Source organism: Artemia franciscana, chromosome 7 (genome assembly GCF_032884065.1).
Source record: "Artemia franciscana chromosome 7, ASM3288406v1, whole genome shotgun sequence".
In the NCBI taxonomy this organism is placed as follows: Eukaryota; Metazoa; Arthropoda; class Branchiopoda; order Anostraca; family Artemiidae; genus Artemia; species Artemia franciscana.
Window position 1 is genome coordinate 58,893,013 of NC_088869.1, and position 16,252 is coordinate 58,909,264.

At 36.1% G+C, this 16,252-nt stretch overlaps 1 protein-coding gene and 1 long non-coding RNA gene across 3 annotated transcripts in view; one reads left to right on the forward strand and one right to left on the reverse strand.

Moving 5' to 3' along the window:
* The window catches only part of LOC136029539 (uncharacterized), a 59,221-nt gene extending 49,351 nt beyond the window's left edge, over window positions 1-9,870 (reverse strand). Inside the window, exon 1 of one of the 2 annotated variants that reach the window (XM_065708010.1) lies at window positions 9,715-9,870. The gene's annotated coding sequence lies outside the window, so the exon portion shown is untranslated. The remainder of the gene's footprint in view (window positions 1-9,714) is intronic. The other variant, XM_065708011.1, reaches the window with a different exon arrangement.
* Window positions 1-16,252, forward strand: part of LOC136029541 (uncharacterized) — a 59,345-nt gene that overhangs the window by 39,649 nt on the left and 3,444 nt on the right. The window contains exon 2 of the long non-coding RNA XR_010618064.1: window positions 12,780-12,993. This is a non-coding gene — a long non-coding RNA (uncharacterized LOC136029541). The remainder of the gene's footprint in view (window positions 1-12,779; window positions 12,994-16,252) is intronic.

Genomic DNA, 16,252 nt, shown 5'->3' on the forward strand with positions numbered 1-16,252 from the left:
AGAAGGAAAAACCCCTTTCATATACGGAGTAATTTCTGTTCGTTTTAAGTTTTAATGTCGCTCCTTACTTTCATTTAAAAAACTTGTTTTTTTTTATTTAATTTCTGAACGTTTTTGAATCAATGCATGTTTTGATTTTGGCTCTCCGCAGGGGAATAATTAAAACGAAATTTGTACATTTTTTTTTTTTTGGCTAAATGGCTTTCTCATAATTTTGATCGAATGATTTTGAGAAAAAAAGAGCGGGGGAGGAAGCCTAGTTGCCCTCCGATTTTCGGTTAATTAAAAAGGCAACTAGAACTTTTAATTTTTTACGAAACTTTGTATAAGTAAAAGATATACGTAACTTATAAATTAGCTTACGTAAAGAACTTTTGTATTCTCATGTTTTTATTACATATATGAGGGGGTTCGCCCCCTCGTCAGTACCTCGCTCTTTACACTAAAGCTTAAATTTTGTCCCAATTCATTAAGAATGACCCCTGAATCACAAAAGCCGCAGAATAAATAGTTGAAATTACTAAAAATACTTTAGCGTAAAGAGTGAGGTATTAGGAGGAGGTGAGCCCCTCATATGGGTTATAATTTCTGTTCGTTTTAAGTTTTAATGCTGCTGCTTACTTCCAGCTGAAAAAAAAACTTTTTCATATTTATTTTTTCATTGGTTTTTTCTAAGTAATGCTAGTAAATCCTGCGCTCCCTTCATGGAAATTTTTTCCCCCATGACGAATTCCTCGATGGAAAGTTCCCCCAGCATATCCCCCTCTTCTCAACCCCTGCCTCCAACCAAAAAATCCGCCTGAAAACGCCTGTACACTTCCCAATAACCATTACTATATGTAAGCACTGGTCAAAGTTTTGAACTTGTAACCCCTCTCACGGGGACTGTGGGGGAGTAAGTCGTCCCTAAAGACATAGTTATAAGGTTTTTTGACTACGCTGAATAAAATGGCTGTCTCAGAATTTCGATCCGTTGAATTTGGGAAAATAAGTAGCGCGGGAGGGGGCCTAGGTGCCCTCCAATTTTTTTGGTCACTTAAAAAGGGCACTAGAACTTTTCATTTCCGTTAGAATGAGTCCTCTCGCAACATTCTAGGACAACTGAGTCGATACGATCACTCTGGAAAAAAAAACAACAAAAAAACAAACAAATAAACACGCATACGTGATCTGCCTTCTGGCAAAAAATATAAAATTCCACATTTTTGTAGATAGGAGCTTGAAACTTCTACAGTAGGGTTCTCTGATACGCTGAATCTGATGGTGTGATTTTCGTTAAGATTCTATGACTTTTAGGGGGTGTTTCCCCCTATTTTCTAAAATATTGCAAATTTTCTCACGCTCGTAACTTTTGATGGGTAAGACTAAACTTGATGAAACTTATATATTTAAAATCAGCATCAAAATGCGATTCTTTTGATGTAGCTATTGGTACCAAAATTCCATTTTTTAGAGTTTTGGTTACTATTGAGCCGGGTCGCTCCTTACTACAGTTCGGTACCACGAACTGTTTGATCAATACAAAATACGATTTTTTTCAGGTTAAAGTGAAGAGTGACAATAAAGCCTAAAATGAATTGGAATTATCCTGCACATAGAGGGAGGAAGGTACAACATTACCTCAATGTCCGGTCTTTACAAAAAAGTTTTAACTTGTCTTTTCCTAAAAGTATTTCACAATGCAACAGATATAACCAGCTCTCAAATATTTGGATGTTATGCTCCGATTGCTTCAAAAACTTTCAACTCACAGCTCTTAACAAGAAATTTTAGCCCTTTTTAAAACGGTGTTTCACAAATACTATACGTATTTTGCTTTATACAGTAAAATACAATTATTCTAAACATGGAGAGGGGCATTCCCTTATTCTCCTAATTTTTGCAACAAAGTTTTACAAGAGATCCAAGTGATTTGGGTCCCTGATCCTGGGGTCGTGCTCCTGAAAAATATCCTTATACCTCCCACCTCTGCTAGTAATTATAAGAATATAATATTTTATTTTACAATCAAAATAATTCATAGCAAGAGGGAACCTTTCATCCCTTAGCAGCCATATCGCTCTGAAATGAAAGTCGGTGCATTGGTACCTGGGTACGGTTTCTCTCAGTGTTGCCACCACAAATTTCAGAAATGTTTGAAAAAAGTGCACCATACCGTTGAAATTCGTCATAAACCATTAACCCCGTTTAGAATGTTTTCCGGTCTTCTTTTTATAGTTTACTTTTAGTCCTGTTTTTATTGACAGATTCCGGCATCTGGACCAATGAAGATCCGACATTTTATGCAGGTCTGTCAACATACTACCGGTGTTCATTATTCTGGAATCTGGGGCCAGAATCTGTTAATGAAGACTATACTCTTGGCACTCTGAAGTAGCAACACTAAGACTTCTCTAGTTACTTGAGTAGGTTCAGCAAGGTCCGAACGTCTGTAGCAATGAAATGTCCATTTTTCTTGATTATATGAAGGAAGTAATAAAAGTGAAATCGAAGTAACAACCCTCTCAGCTCGTCTATCGCACCAAGAAAAAAGTCACTTAAAAGTACGTCCTATCATCATTTGGACTTTTTGTCTCACAAATAATCCATAGTAAACAAAACAAGGTGTGAACGGTCATGGTAACTAATTGGTTACCGTCAGTTACTAAAGTAAGAAGGCAAATGTCCCCTTTCCTATAGCAAATCTTACTTGTAAACAAACCAAAAATTCCTTGCTCTAGGGGCAGTAGAATTTATATCATTGCCAAAGGCATGAATACTGGACCTTTCAACTACACTGAACAAAGTCTGTATGTTCTTATTTGATTGGACTTCTTTGGGGAGGGGGGTTAAAATCGAAACAAAGCTGGAGGGTCACTTGCCTCCAATCCCTTCTGACTTATAAAAACGGCATTAGAACTTTAAATTTCCAACCAAATGAGCCTCTTTTGGACATTCTTTGACAACTTCTTCTATGGGAAGCAGCTCGGTGAAAAGGTCATTAAATAAATAAGTAATACATACAACTTACTCCGCTCTTTACTTAGGCAGTGGTATTGCGCCACCAGGACCATAGAAAATAACCTCATAGGTTTGTCCAAAATGTCAGTCCCTACATCCCTCCCTACCTTTCTCATCCAAGTTGAGGCAAAGATGAAGATCAAGGACCAGAAAAAAATCTGAGTAGGTGGGGCCATGAGAATTCAAATTCTAGCAGAAGCTTAAATCATGTTAGCAGTCTTTCAGGGCTGCCAAAACTTTCTGGGAGAAAGTATCAATTTTACCAAAGAAAATCCCTGGAGCCATCAGAGAAATCGTAATTTTTCTTCGTCAAAGCTATGTCACATTCTATGGATGGATTGTCGTGAACACTTGAAGCCAGACTTAGTGTAACGTTATCAAAAATTCCTAATGGCCTTTCCATATGTTAAAAGCATTCATATGGCTTTTCATAAGCTCTTCGAAGGCGAAATGTCGGGAAGTAGTTTTTTTATGAATTTTATTTATTAAATAAAGAACTCAGAACTCAGAAATGCGTTCTTGAAGGCCTCTGTATATGCCAGTGTCTTCACAAAACAATTTTTAGGTACCCCTTTTCCTAAAGCGTTTGCATCCTGATACAGTAAAACCCCTCCTCAGTCATAGGAGGTTTGAAGTCTAGTAGTTAGTCACTGTAGACAAAAATAAATCGGTAAAACAGAGAGTAGGTTTGGTCTCGGCTCTCTGATTGGGTCAGAACTCTTCATTGTCGTTCCTTAGGGGGTAGAGTCCAGTTTTTATCAAATCTATGTTTACGAAATGACCCGCGCTCCTGAAAACATCATGAAGCCATATGTTCACACAAAGTTTCAAAATATTCAACTTGCCCTATCTCAGAAAGAGCTTTAAGGGGGGTTCAAGAGAAACTTTCACTAAGTGCGAGGGGACCATAGAACATTAAATACTGTATTGTTGGGAAGAAATGAGGGGGGGAGGCTAACAGTTATTTTTTCAACATTAGCCTAAACTGTTTCAGCTATAAGCTCTGTTTTACAAGTTAGTATTAAGGTGAATTGAAAGGTATGTGCTCATGTTTTCAAAATACTTTATTTACAACGTTTTGGGAATAAGTCTGATGATCAAAATGTAATGTAAGAGTGTCAGTCGCTATGAGTGATTCTCGTTTATAGTAGTAGTGTGGCGTGAGGGAGGGGATAGAAAATTTAAATAGTTTACTGATAAAATAATCAGAAATAAAATACTTGGCTCCATGACTGATCACATTGGATCGAAATAATGTGACAAAATACATTAAGGTAAATGGAAGCGAGTCCACAAACAAAGCAAAACCAATACAAAAAAAACAGCTAGTTCTGACACTTTATAAAGTCTGAACTGCAGATTAATCGCCATACTAATTTTTAACAACTAAAAATATACAAAATACCCTGCATGTTTCTACACCAGATATGATAAAGCAACGTTAATCGAAATAAAAACAACAATTAATTTGAAAACATTAAACAATATTTTTTAAGAGACAAGTAAAGGGGAATTCCAAGGCTAAAACCAATAAAACAAAACCAAATAACAATTATGACCGAAAATAAATTGCAGTGAATGAACAATTGAAGCTAAAAGCACATAGAAATTTTTAAATACTCTGGTAAAACAAATACTCAAGTGAAACGAAAATAACTTATCATTAAATTTGACAGGATTAAAGTTTATATTCGGTTCAAACTAATCTGGACAGAAATTATCTAAAACGGTGATATGGATGCTTTTCCAAAGCCTCAATGCTAGATTGATCATTCTGACCTATTGAAAGAAAAACGTCACCGATCCCTACATGGATTGCATGAAAAATTACCAATTAATGTTCTCAATATTTGTTTAAAGCGTTATTTATTGGTAATAATAACTAACAGGCAGTCTTTTTCAAACGTTTTTTTCTTAAACTGTTGTTGAAAGATAAAGTCAAAGAGTATGGGTAACTTCTTAACGAGGGAGAACAGGGATGAAACTCATAATCATCTGGGTATTCATTAGACTCATAAGAAAAGTTAGATATTTCATACAAAATTTTATGAATTCTGTTGCTTTTCCTATTATTTACCAAAATTATGTTGTAATTAGTGTCAAAACCACGATTACGAATTTTAAAAAAATGCCAAATTTCACCCGACGCTAGATGGTGCTGGTGTTTTTTTTACCCTAGCACCAGTTTCCACTGTTACCAATACTCTTTGTTAACCCATACTCTTTAGATTAAATAATAACGAAATGAGTATATCATAAAAAAGTAAACCACTAAACTGGGCCTTTCCAGTTCAGAAAATCTATCAAAAGACGAACATCGAGAAAACTATTTTCTGAATTTAATGCAACAATAATAGTATGAGGATAATGTATGCAGCTGAGAGGACCCAAACAGTCTGTCAACTAAATTTTAAAACGCACCATCCATTTGTTTATATTCATTTCTGTTACGTTTCTATGAATCGAACGAAGAATTTGGGGGGGGGGGTCAAACCCCTTTCACCCCTTTCGATATGGCCTTGCTAAAAGTAAGATTTTTCTTAAAATGTTTGATTAGAAAAAATACTATAAATATCATTTCAAACCTCAAAGTATCATCAGCGGTGAAAAAATGTCAAAAAGCAATAACACGTCCCTTTGGCAGCCCTTGAGATTTTGCATCAGAACCTGTGATTTTCTATTTTTTTTTTGCAAAAAAGCTATGAGGCTGTGATCATAAAAATAACCTATGACTTTTCACAGGAAACCTGTGACGATAACAACGCTGGTCTCCGCAGCAAACCCAAAGTCTGTGCAGCAGCTTGCTCATTCCGGTAGCCAAGTCCAAGGTATTTGAACGTACCTAAAATTGGGGCTGTGGCTGCTAATTTCAGTGCTCAGAAAAACCAATAAAGAAAAGATGATAAGATGATAGTGCATACTATGAGTACCGGTGGGATCATGGTCCAATAACTATGTCTTTGAGTCTAAATAAATATGACAAGTCTTTGGGGAAAACTATGATATACCCAAAAACTATGTGTTTGGGGATGACAATACCGTCACAGTCTTTGGAAAAGGGTTGTAAGCTACCCAATTTGCCCATTGCTCACATATAGTATTTTTTAATGGGAACCATAGAGGTTTTTGAGGAAGGAGGGATTTAATGCGCTGGGGTTTTCCATTGGGGGGAGAGTCCCTGGTGGAATTTTCAAAGGGAATTTTCTGGCATGATTTGAAAACGACCAAAAATTGAATTAAACAATTAAGTTTTTTCAACTGAAAGTAAGGAGCAACATTCAAACATAAAACGACCGGAAATTATTCTGAATATGACTGGGCTGCCACTTCCTCAACACATGCTCTTTACATGATAGTTTAACTTTGTGTCACAGCCCTTTAAGAAAGGCTGCTCAAACACAAAAGCCGTTGAATTTGAGTGAGATGATGAGGAGGGGTGGCCCCCCCCCTCATACAAGGAATACTTAATTTCGTTAATTCTTAACACTGCTCCTTACTTTCATTTTAAGAAACTTGTTTACTATTTTTAATCGTAGACACAATCGACATGATGCAGCCTATTTAGTTGGTCTAGGTTCATATTTGCTTAGTATTTCGCTGAAATCACCAGAAGTACAGAAGGTGTCACTTTCAATTTATAACTAAAGCTGTTAGTTTTTACATGCGTTTAAATTGAAAGGCTTTGCTATATTCCAATAAGTTTACTTAAGGTCGTTTTCTAGTAGCCTAGTCCTTCGGCATTTCTAACTAAAATTTATTGCTTTCAGTGTCTTATATCCTTCAATGCTTATGTCCTATTTTACTAATTTCATGTACTTAGAGGGGAAGTGGGGGAACGATCCTTTGATCCTCCCCTAGACATTGAAAAAAAATTATTTTTGGGATATGGGCTATTTTCATTGAAAAATGCCCGGTTTTTGTTATTTTCATTGTTTTTGGAAAAACCACCAAATCCCTCTTAGATATTGAAAACATAATCCCTAAATATTCACGAATTGACATTCCTAAGATAAGAGATGATTGATTTTTGTTTTTGGGTTTACTTATATTTTGATATTCTAAATGCTAAACTTCTGAAACACAGACTATTCACTATTTTTATTTTACATACAATAAACCCTAGGGAATTAAATCAACAAATTTATATTTAATGACTTAAATTCGAAGACATTTCACAAAACATCAGGCACATGCAGAATAGGAGCGGCTTTAAACATGTTCTCTACATCCCATACTGAATGATTTTCGTAATTTGTGTTGAAATTCCTAACATTTCCCAAAATATAATTTTCAATTTTTGCACGTTTTATTTTTGGCCTCGCTCCCAAAAATGAAAAGCTACCAAAACAAATTCCTGAGTGTGTGCCTCTAATGGATTCCTAAAAGAGCCACAAGTTGATCAGAGAATAAAAAAATAAATATACGAAAAAGTTTTCCTAGGATACATTTCAAGGTGCTTGATAATGATTACAAGATAAACAACCAACTTCATTCCAAAGGAAAGAGAGAAAAAAATAAGTTGGCAAACCTTTAGCCTGGACACTACTTAGGAAAGGTTTAACTTAGCTGAGTCTCATTAACATCAGTACTAAAAGTGATACTTCAAAGCGAATAATTTATCTTAAGCAAAAATGTGCAAAAACAGTAATTTCATTCCAAAACTTTGCAGTTTCAGTGGCTAAGAAAAGCCTGAATAAGGTGTTGGGTGGTTTTGTTTTTTTCAAGCAGAGTAGTGAGGTGTTCAGGGGTGCTAGGTGTTGCACTTTTGAGCCCGTCACGCTTTTTACTCGCTTTTGTACTTTCGTACGAACGACAATTATTTAAATAATGACGAAGACCACACTGCCTTTCCATAATACAAATACAGAAGAGAGAATAATGAGGACTTTTTTCCCAAGACAGTGAACCAACAAAACCTATTTGAATATTTCGGCCCTATATCTAAGGGCTGGCCTTATATCTCCCTGGCCGAGTGGATGGGTGCGCTGGATTCGGGATCCTTTGTCTGAAAGTACTCGGGTTCGAATCCCGGCGTACCCAATTCTTCAGTTTGGGACGGGGGTCAGTGGCGTGACTCTGTAAGCTTAGCCAGAGTCGACCCAGCTCTAAATTGGTACCTGGAGAAATCTGGGGAAGGTAAACAGGAAGGGTGTGCGAAAGCACAGAATGGCTGGCCCCCAACCCCCCATTGCCCTTCCTAGCTGAAGGGCCAAGAAACGGAGATCAGCACCGCCGGTATGGACTGTAAAGTCTAATTCCGTATCCTTTACCTTTACCTTTACCTTTATATCTAAGGGCCGTCTTCAGCAAAGAAAATAATAAACAATAACACACTTACAATAAAAGTTCTCTGTCAAAAATCAATTTTTTTTTAAATAGCCTTGACATCATTACTTCTTAACGAAAAGTTCAGCCAAGACTGTGTGATAAAAGCTAACATTTTACAAGCTAAAAAGGTTCATTCATTTCACTAATTGTATTTATTAAAAATTGGAATAATTTCTCATTGCGATATTTGCCTTCTCTGCAGCTAATCTTGTAGTTCTTTTGGAATTGGGCTTGTTTTTATTCATTCCTATTTTTGTTTTATTAGATTATTTCCTATAATTAATTTTGTGTACATAGGGTTGAGTGTGTATTCACCCAAGTCTCTTTTTAGGGATGTAGTATTACTTTATTAGGGTATATAACTAATATAATTATTAGGGTGAATCACAGCACAATTTTCTTTTTCTTTTTGTCTTACTAGAACGCTTACAAACAACTAAAGGGTAAAATATTACTGATAAAAGAAAAGCCTTAAAATGATTTTTGTTTTTACCTGCAATTTGAAAAAAAATTATATTTTTAAGACTAAAAATGTAGTATTCATGACATAGGATGCTCTTTTTGAACAGTTTTATAAACAATTGACATGAATGCCCAACACTTTTGACTCATGACACACTCATGAATGCATTTTTGATTTTTAAAATTTCCGTTTTTCGAGTTACTAAGAAAAAATATTCTTTACTTTTCAGTTGATTCATCTAATATATTTTAAAAAACGACAAAAACAAAAAAAAATTAAAAATCAAAAAAGACGTAGGGAGGGGGTTTACAATTTTTGTTTTATTCAGTATCAAGGTTTCTGTGTACAAATTATTTTACGTATAGTTCTGTTACTTTTCTACGATTCAGTCAAAACTTTTTTCTTCCCTTTTTTTTTTGGGGGGGGGGTAAAAATACTATCTCTTTGGGAGCGGTCATTTTAGTCAAGTTTCGTCATCATAAGACTGTGACCCAATATTATGTTTATCATGCTCCGTGTGCAAAGAAAGCCAAAATCTATGTAAAACAAAACTGCAGTTTTATACATACGGTCACCTCAAAGCTTAAGACTTACAGCAGAATTATGTGAAGTATCTAATTTATTTTTTATAATTTATTTTTTCTAATTTCTAATTTATTTTTTCTCATAACTCAAACTTTTGCCCTGAGGTGAGGGGAATAACTAGAGGATTTATAAGCTACGCAGCCGTATTCTTTGTCCCAAGTTTTGCAGCAATCCAAATCTAGCCGTGAGAGACAGTGCCCCTGTAGTATAAGGGCATAACCAGAGACAGAGCAACCCAGGCATTTAGGTAAGAGTAGCCTGCCCCTGCCTTTGTTCAGAAGCATTATTTTTCTTTATTATTTCTCCATCGCTATATTAAAAGTATATGTCTGTCCTACCTCTCAAGATTTATCCAGTAACTTTTCCAAAAACCAAGGGCAGACTGGAAACAGTATCACTGAAACCTAGAGAAAAGTTAAATCTGTGGTTTATATTTGAAATCCATCGTCATTCCCGTAGGAAGAGGCCCCGGAAAACTTGTGAATGCTCTTTTGTCTTTCTAATTTAAGTTTTAGTGAATTAACACCTGTTAAATCCTATAATCTCCCTTTTTTTGCTTTTATTGTCGATTGAATTGAGCATAAAGAGAATCAATTTGCCTCCCTGAGTCTGGAAAGGAGGTTCAAAAACAAAGCCATTTCTAGGGCAGTTAGGGAGCTTGAGCCTCCCCCCTAATAAATTTGTCCTACTCATAAAAACATAGCAAAAACGCATGTAAATAAATTGTTGATGCGTTAAAAAAAAATAATCCCCCTACCCCTGAAAAATACCCCCCTCCAACAAATTCTAGATACAGCCTTGTTCAAAATATTCCAGGAGTACCCTATAGTATAAACAAACAGTTCGTGGTAACGAACTGTAGTAAGGAGCGACCCGGCTCAATAGTAACCAAAACTCTAAAAAATGGAATTTTGATACCGATAGTTACATCAAAAGAATTGTATTTTTATGCTAATTTTAAATATGGAAGTTTTATCAAGTTTATCTTACCCATTAAAAGTTAGGATCCGGAGAAAATTTGCCTTATATTGTAAAATAGGGGGAAACACCCCCTATAAGTCATAAAATCACACCATCAGATTCAGCGTATCAGAGAACCCTAATGTAGAAGTTTCAAGATCCTATCTACAAAATGTGGAATTTTCTATTTTTTGCCAGAAGACGGATCACAGATGCGTGTTTGTTTGTTGTTTTTTGTTGTTGTTTTTTTTTTCTCAGGGGTGATCGTATCGACCCAGTGGTCCTAGAATGTTGCAAGAGGGTTCATTCTAACGGAAACTAAAAGTTCTAGTTCCCTTTTAAGTGACCGAAAAATTGGGGGCACGTAGGCCCACTCCCACGCTCATTTTTTCAGAAAGTCCCTGGATCAAAATTTTGAGATAGCGATTCTGTTCAGAATAGTCGAAAAACCTAATAACTATGTCTTTGAAAACGACTTAATCCCCCATAGTCCCCGGGAGAGGGGCTGCAATTTAAAAACTTTGACCATTGTTTACATATAGCAATGATTATTGGGAAATGTACAGACATTTTCAGGGAATTTTTCGCTTTGGGGGGGGGGGGGAGCGTGGGCTGTGGGAGATGATTCAGTTGGAGGTTCTTTCTATTGAGGAATTTATCATAATGGAAGAGAATTTCCATGAAGTGGATGCAGGATTTTCTAGCATTTAAGAAAAAATGAAAAACTAAATAAATAGAATTCTTTTTAAACCGGAAGTAAGGAGCAGCATTAAAACTTAAAACGAACGGAACTTATTACGTATATAAGGGGGTTAGTCTCCTCTTCACTACCTCGTTATTTAGGCTAAAGTATTCTAAGCAGTTTCATCTATTTATTCAGCGACCTTTGTGATTCAGGGGTCATTCTTAAAGAACTGGGACAAAATTCAAGCTTTAGTGTAAAGAGCGAGGTGTCTATTAGGGGGTAAACCCCCTCATATACATAATAAAAGAATACAAATATAAAAGTTCGTTACGTAAGTTAATTCGTAAGTTATGTACATTATTACTAATAAAAAAGTTTGTAAAAAAAATTAAAGTTCTAGTTGCCTTTTTAATTAACCAAAAATTGGAGGGCAACTAGGCCTCCTCTCCCATCCCTTTGTTTTATCAAAATCGTCAGATCAAAACTATGAGAAAGCCATTTATAAAAAAAATTAATATGCACATTTTGTTTAAATATCCATTTGTGACGAGGCAAAATCAAAACTTGCATTAATTCAAAAACATTCAGAAATTAAATATAAAAAAAACAATTTTTTTTAACTGCAAGTAAGGAGCGACTTTAAAAGTTAAAACGAACAAAAAATATTCCGTATATGAAAGGGGTTGTCCCCTCCTCAACGCCTCGCTCTTTACGCTAAAGTTTGACTCTTTCTCACACCCCTACTTTTAAAAACAATAAAAAACTTTAGCGTCAAGAGCGAGGCGTTGAGCGAGGCGTGGCTTTCATATACGGAATAATTTTTGTCCGTTTTAAGTTTTAATGCCGCTCCTTAATTGCAGTTTAAAAAACTTGTTTTTTTATTTAATATTGCATAAAAACCATCTGCTTTTGTGACAAATGTGTTAAAAGCAGCTGATCCAGATTTATTTATTTTTTTACTTCTATCTTTGTGTAAGTTTCCTAGTCGCCGAAATGTGCCAGTTGTAACTAGATCGCCGCTCTTATGGTAGAGAGGGAGGGCTAACGAAAAAAGAAGAGAATATAGAGTTCCAAAAACAAAGCCATTTATAGGGGATTTTGGGGGTTTGTACCCTCCCCCTAAGAAATTGGTCCTACTCGTAGAAACATAATAAAAAGACATATATATAAAATGGTTGATGCATTTAAAAAAATTGTATTCCTTCTCCCCCTGAAAATCCCCCCCGCCCCAAAAAAATAATAATAAAATCCAGGATGCAGCCTTGTTCAAAACATTCAAGAAGTGCTCTACAGTAAAATATTGCATAAAAACAATCAAATTTTGTGACAAATGTGACAAAATCAGCTGATCTACATTTTGTTTTACTCCTATCCTCCTGTAAATCTCCTAATCACCGAAATGTGCCTGTTATAGCTAGTCACCACAGATAATAAGTAGTATGGTAGAGAACGGTGGCTAACGAAAACAAGGGAATGGAGGTTCAAAAACCAAGTCAAGGGGAATTAGGGGGTTTGAGCCCTCCCCACTAAAATTATGTCCTACTCGTGAAAACCCATGGTGCCTTAAATACCACAATTTAACAGTTTCGGTTGTTAAGATAATCGCCAAAAAAAATAGGCAGCTTGAAAATAAATCGATACACGACAGAAAATTTACCTTGAACTATTTTTTTTTATTCAATTTAACCCAGAGAGAGGTATGGAACGATTCTTTCTTTTAGATATAGTTATATAAGAAATGTAAATGGTTTATTTTAGATACATAATACAATATGCTGTTTCAAGAGGCTCGAACCCAACGCTTAACATTGAAACGTCATGCCAAATTAAGAATTAATCCACCGAAGCAGTGGAGAATGCCTCAGCCACATCTGCAATCATTCACTTAATTTCAAAGTAAACAAAAATGACTTGATTGAAGTGAAGTTCCGAATTAAAGAGCAAAGAAAGATGCTAAGAATAATAAAAAGAGGTAAGTGAGTAGGCAATGGACACATTATAATTAAAAAGGGGAATTAAAATTAGGTATATTAGTTTAAGAAAGGACACGTCAAAAGGACTTGTTGCCATCACATTAGCGTGAGGGACCACTTTTCTATTTTGTTAAACAATGATTCCGTCCCTGTCTAACCTTGTCAAGCAATGATGCAGCAAGTCTTTTAACGTTTCTTGTCTTGACTTTTATCCTTTGTGACAGGATGTATTGAGCCAGCAAACCTCTGATCAAGAGGCACGCTTTCACTGTGACAATGTATTGAACAATTTTTTTTTTATTTTAACAAACCTGTTTATCAAAATATTAATGGTGCTCGTGACAAGCTTGGAACTCTCGAAAGGGTTTTTAGTAGTTACGAAATTGTGTGCATCACTGAACACCTAAGTGCTTATAATGTCTCACAGCTAGAGCTCTTGCGTGACCACATATTCTGTTTTCGGCCCGCCACACTGAAATCTGGTCGTCCTTCCAGCCGCTTTTCTTGCTCTGTTTTTGAATCTTCCGATGTATTCAGTTGATTTTGGCTCTTTTTTTATGTGTGTGTATATGCCAACGAACTACCAAAATGAGTCCTCTTATCGTAAATTTGCCACATCTTGTGATTCGCTTTCTAAATCTATTCATAGGGTTCAGTTATTAAAATAAGTCAATATTTATTTGTGGTGATTTTAACACGGATCAAACAATATGAGAATGCACCGCTTACTCAAATATTACTTTCCTTTCTTCCTAGTGGCTTCTTTCTGCTACCGAAATTGAAGCCGTTTTCTTATGTGAAAAACTCGGGTTCCGCTTCCGATTCGGAATTCACTTTAACAGACGACCACCAGATGCAGGGTGCCATGGTTGACGTTTCAAGCGACGTCCTAACAAGTGATCACTTAAGTTTGCAGTTTCGACTGACGTATTCTCTGCCTCTTCATTTGCAAAAGCCTAAGGGTTTTTTTTAAACCTTTCTGGAATCGCCTTGATCTTTCTTTATATTATAGAACGTTAGATTATATGTTGTTGAAAAATCGGATTCCATTTCAACTTTATGTGCGTCCATACACGGGAACACTCGCGATTTGGATTCCACCTTTTGGACTCCGCCTTCCACTGAGCCTATTGACAATGGTGGCACCAAACTGAATCATTTTAACCAACCTTCCTTTGAATGTTCCTTTAACCACAGCCCGAGTTGGGAGACGTAAAAAGGGCAGAGTGAAGACGTAGTACTTCAGAGGGCTAAACATCGACACAAGTTCTGGATTCATATTTGGGCCAACTGCGGTTATCCAGGTTAGGTAATTTATTTCAAATCGTCAAATATACGAAGCGTGTATATGGAAATGCTGTGCGCCAACGAAAACGGCGTCAAATCTGCAATCTTTCGCGGGATATTAAAATAAGACCAAGCTGTTGTGGTGTCACGTGTCAAAAATTACCTCGACTTCTTCATCTTAGGACAATCCGATTGATTTAGGCTCTTGGGAAAGTCAATTTTTCCTCGTCATTTTTTGACGATCCACCTCCTCTTGATCCAACATTTAGATTTATACTTTTGGGTCATTTTGCAAAGTTAGATCAAGCTAAAAACTATATCACTATATCACGCCAGCATTTATTCTGGCACATATTCACCGTTTTAAACCAGGTAAAGCATCGGGTTCAGACGGACTACATCCCGAACATCTCATATACGAGACAGTAAAATCGTTCGAACCTCTTGCTATTTTTATTTCAACCTTGTATCGCCCAACACCATATTCCTGATGCGCTATGTGAAGATCTAGTAACGTGCATTTTTAAGAGAAATAAAGACCCGAAATCCTGTGACGCATATAGACCGATTACTCTACGTTCGAAGATTAGCAAGCTTCTTGAGAAGCTTATCTATAGTGAAATTAGAATATCATATGGTCTACTCGCCAAGGTAAAGGGCCAGTTTGATAAGAGAATACTTGGCCGTCTATATAATGCGTTTTTTGCACCGCATGTGTTGTTTTTGACACCTTTTTGGAAATTTTCTCTGCGTCTGATAAAAAGCATATCCGATCGCTGTTCCTTAGGTTCTACAAGTATTCTCTTAGGACTCGTAATAGTTATATTTCACGACGGTACGGTGTTTTTGAGATTTGTCAAAAAATGGACAAATTGTCACGTAGATTTGCTGACCGCTGCAACAGAATTGTGATTTTCCACTGACTTGCCTTCTATCAAGTGCCTAGCGACGCTAATTCTGAAATCTTATAATGTTTGACCCATGTACTAAATCATGAAAAAGACAATGGGAAAAGGGTTGATTCAGTAACATTTTTGAAATGTACAGAAGAGACCAAAAGTGAGTGGGAAGAGCCGTATAGGTACCGGCCAGCCTATAGGCCTTAAACCTTTGAGGACGGGCTGCTCAAGTACCCACACATCCCACAACAAATCATTATAATTAAGTAATTGCATAAGGAGGACCCATTATTAGCTGATTGGATATTTTATTTTTATCTGAAGATATTTTTGTGGAGTCAAAGAGGTGAATGGGCTAAATAGATAGTCCATATACTCTTGCACAAATTTTAGAACTGGAACTGGACGCGAAATGAGTGTTTGAAAGTTAAAGTTATCAAGAATTCTGCGTGATTTTTGTCTGTGCCCTTTTTGTTTTTCTTTTCATTTTCTTATATTCCTCTTTAGTGCATTTTTGTTATATACAGAGGGTAAAAGTAAATTATTTTTATTGGACCTCTGCTTTTAAAATGACACTTAGCCACTACTCCTTTTTTCCTTTAATGATTTAAGTTGAACGGCGATTCCCTCATGCCACAGGTGTTATTAAACCTCTTCAAAGTGTAGGTGTTCGTTACATCATAGGGAATGTTTTCTAAGAGATGCAGGTATCTGTTACGTCATAGGGAAATGTTTTCTACACGAAGAATGTTAAAAAAACCTAGGGGTGTAGGGAAAGACCTACGAGGGCTCCCGCCAAATCAGGACTTCGTTGGATGTTAAATCATAGAATACGGGTGTTAAAAAACCTACGAGACCCCGCTAAATCAGGACTTCTTTGGTTTTTATGTAATGGGGAATGTGTTCTTCGAGATGCAGATTTTTAATTAGGTAATAGGGAATGTTTTCTTCTATATTTCTTTGGTTGTTACGTAATCCCTGCAAAAGGTTTTGACCATGCTGATTCCAATGGTGAACTTTTCATTTCGATCTTTGCCTTTTTTTTTTTTTTTTTTTTTTTGTTACTATGGGC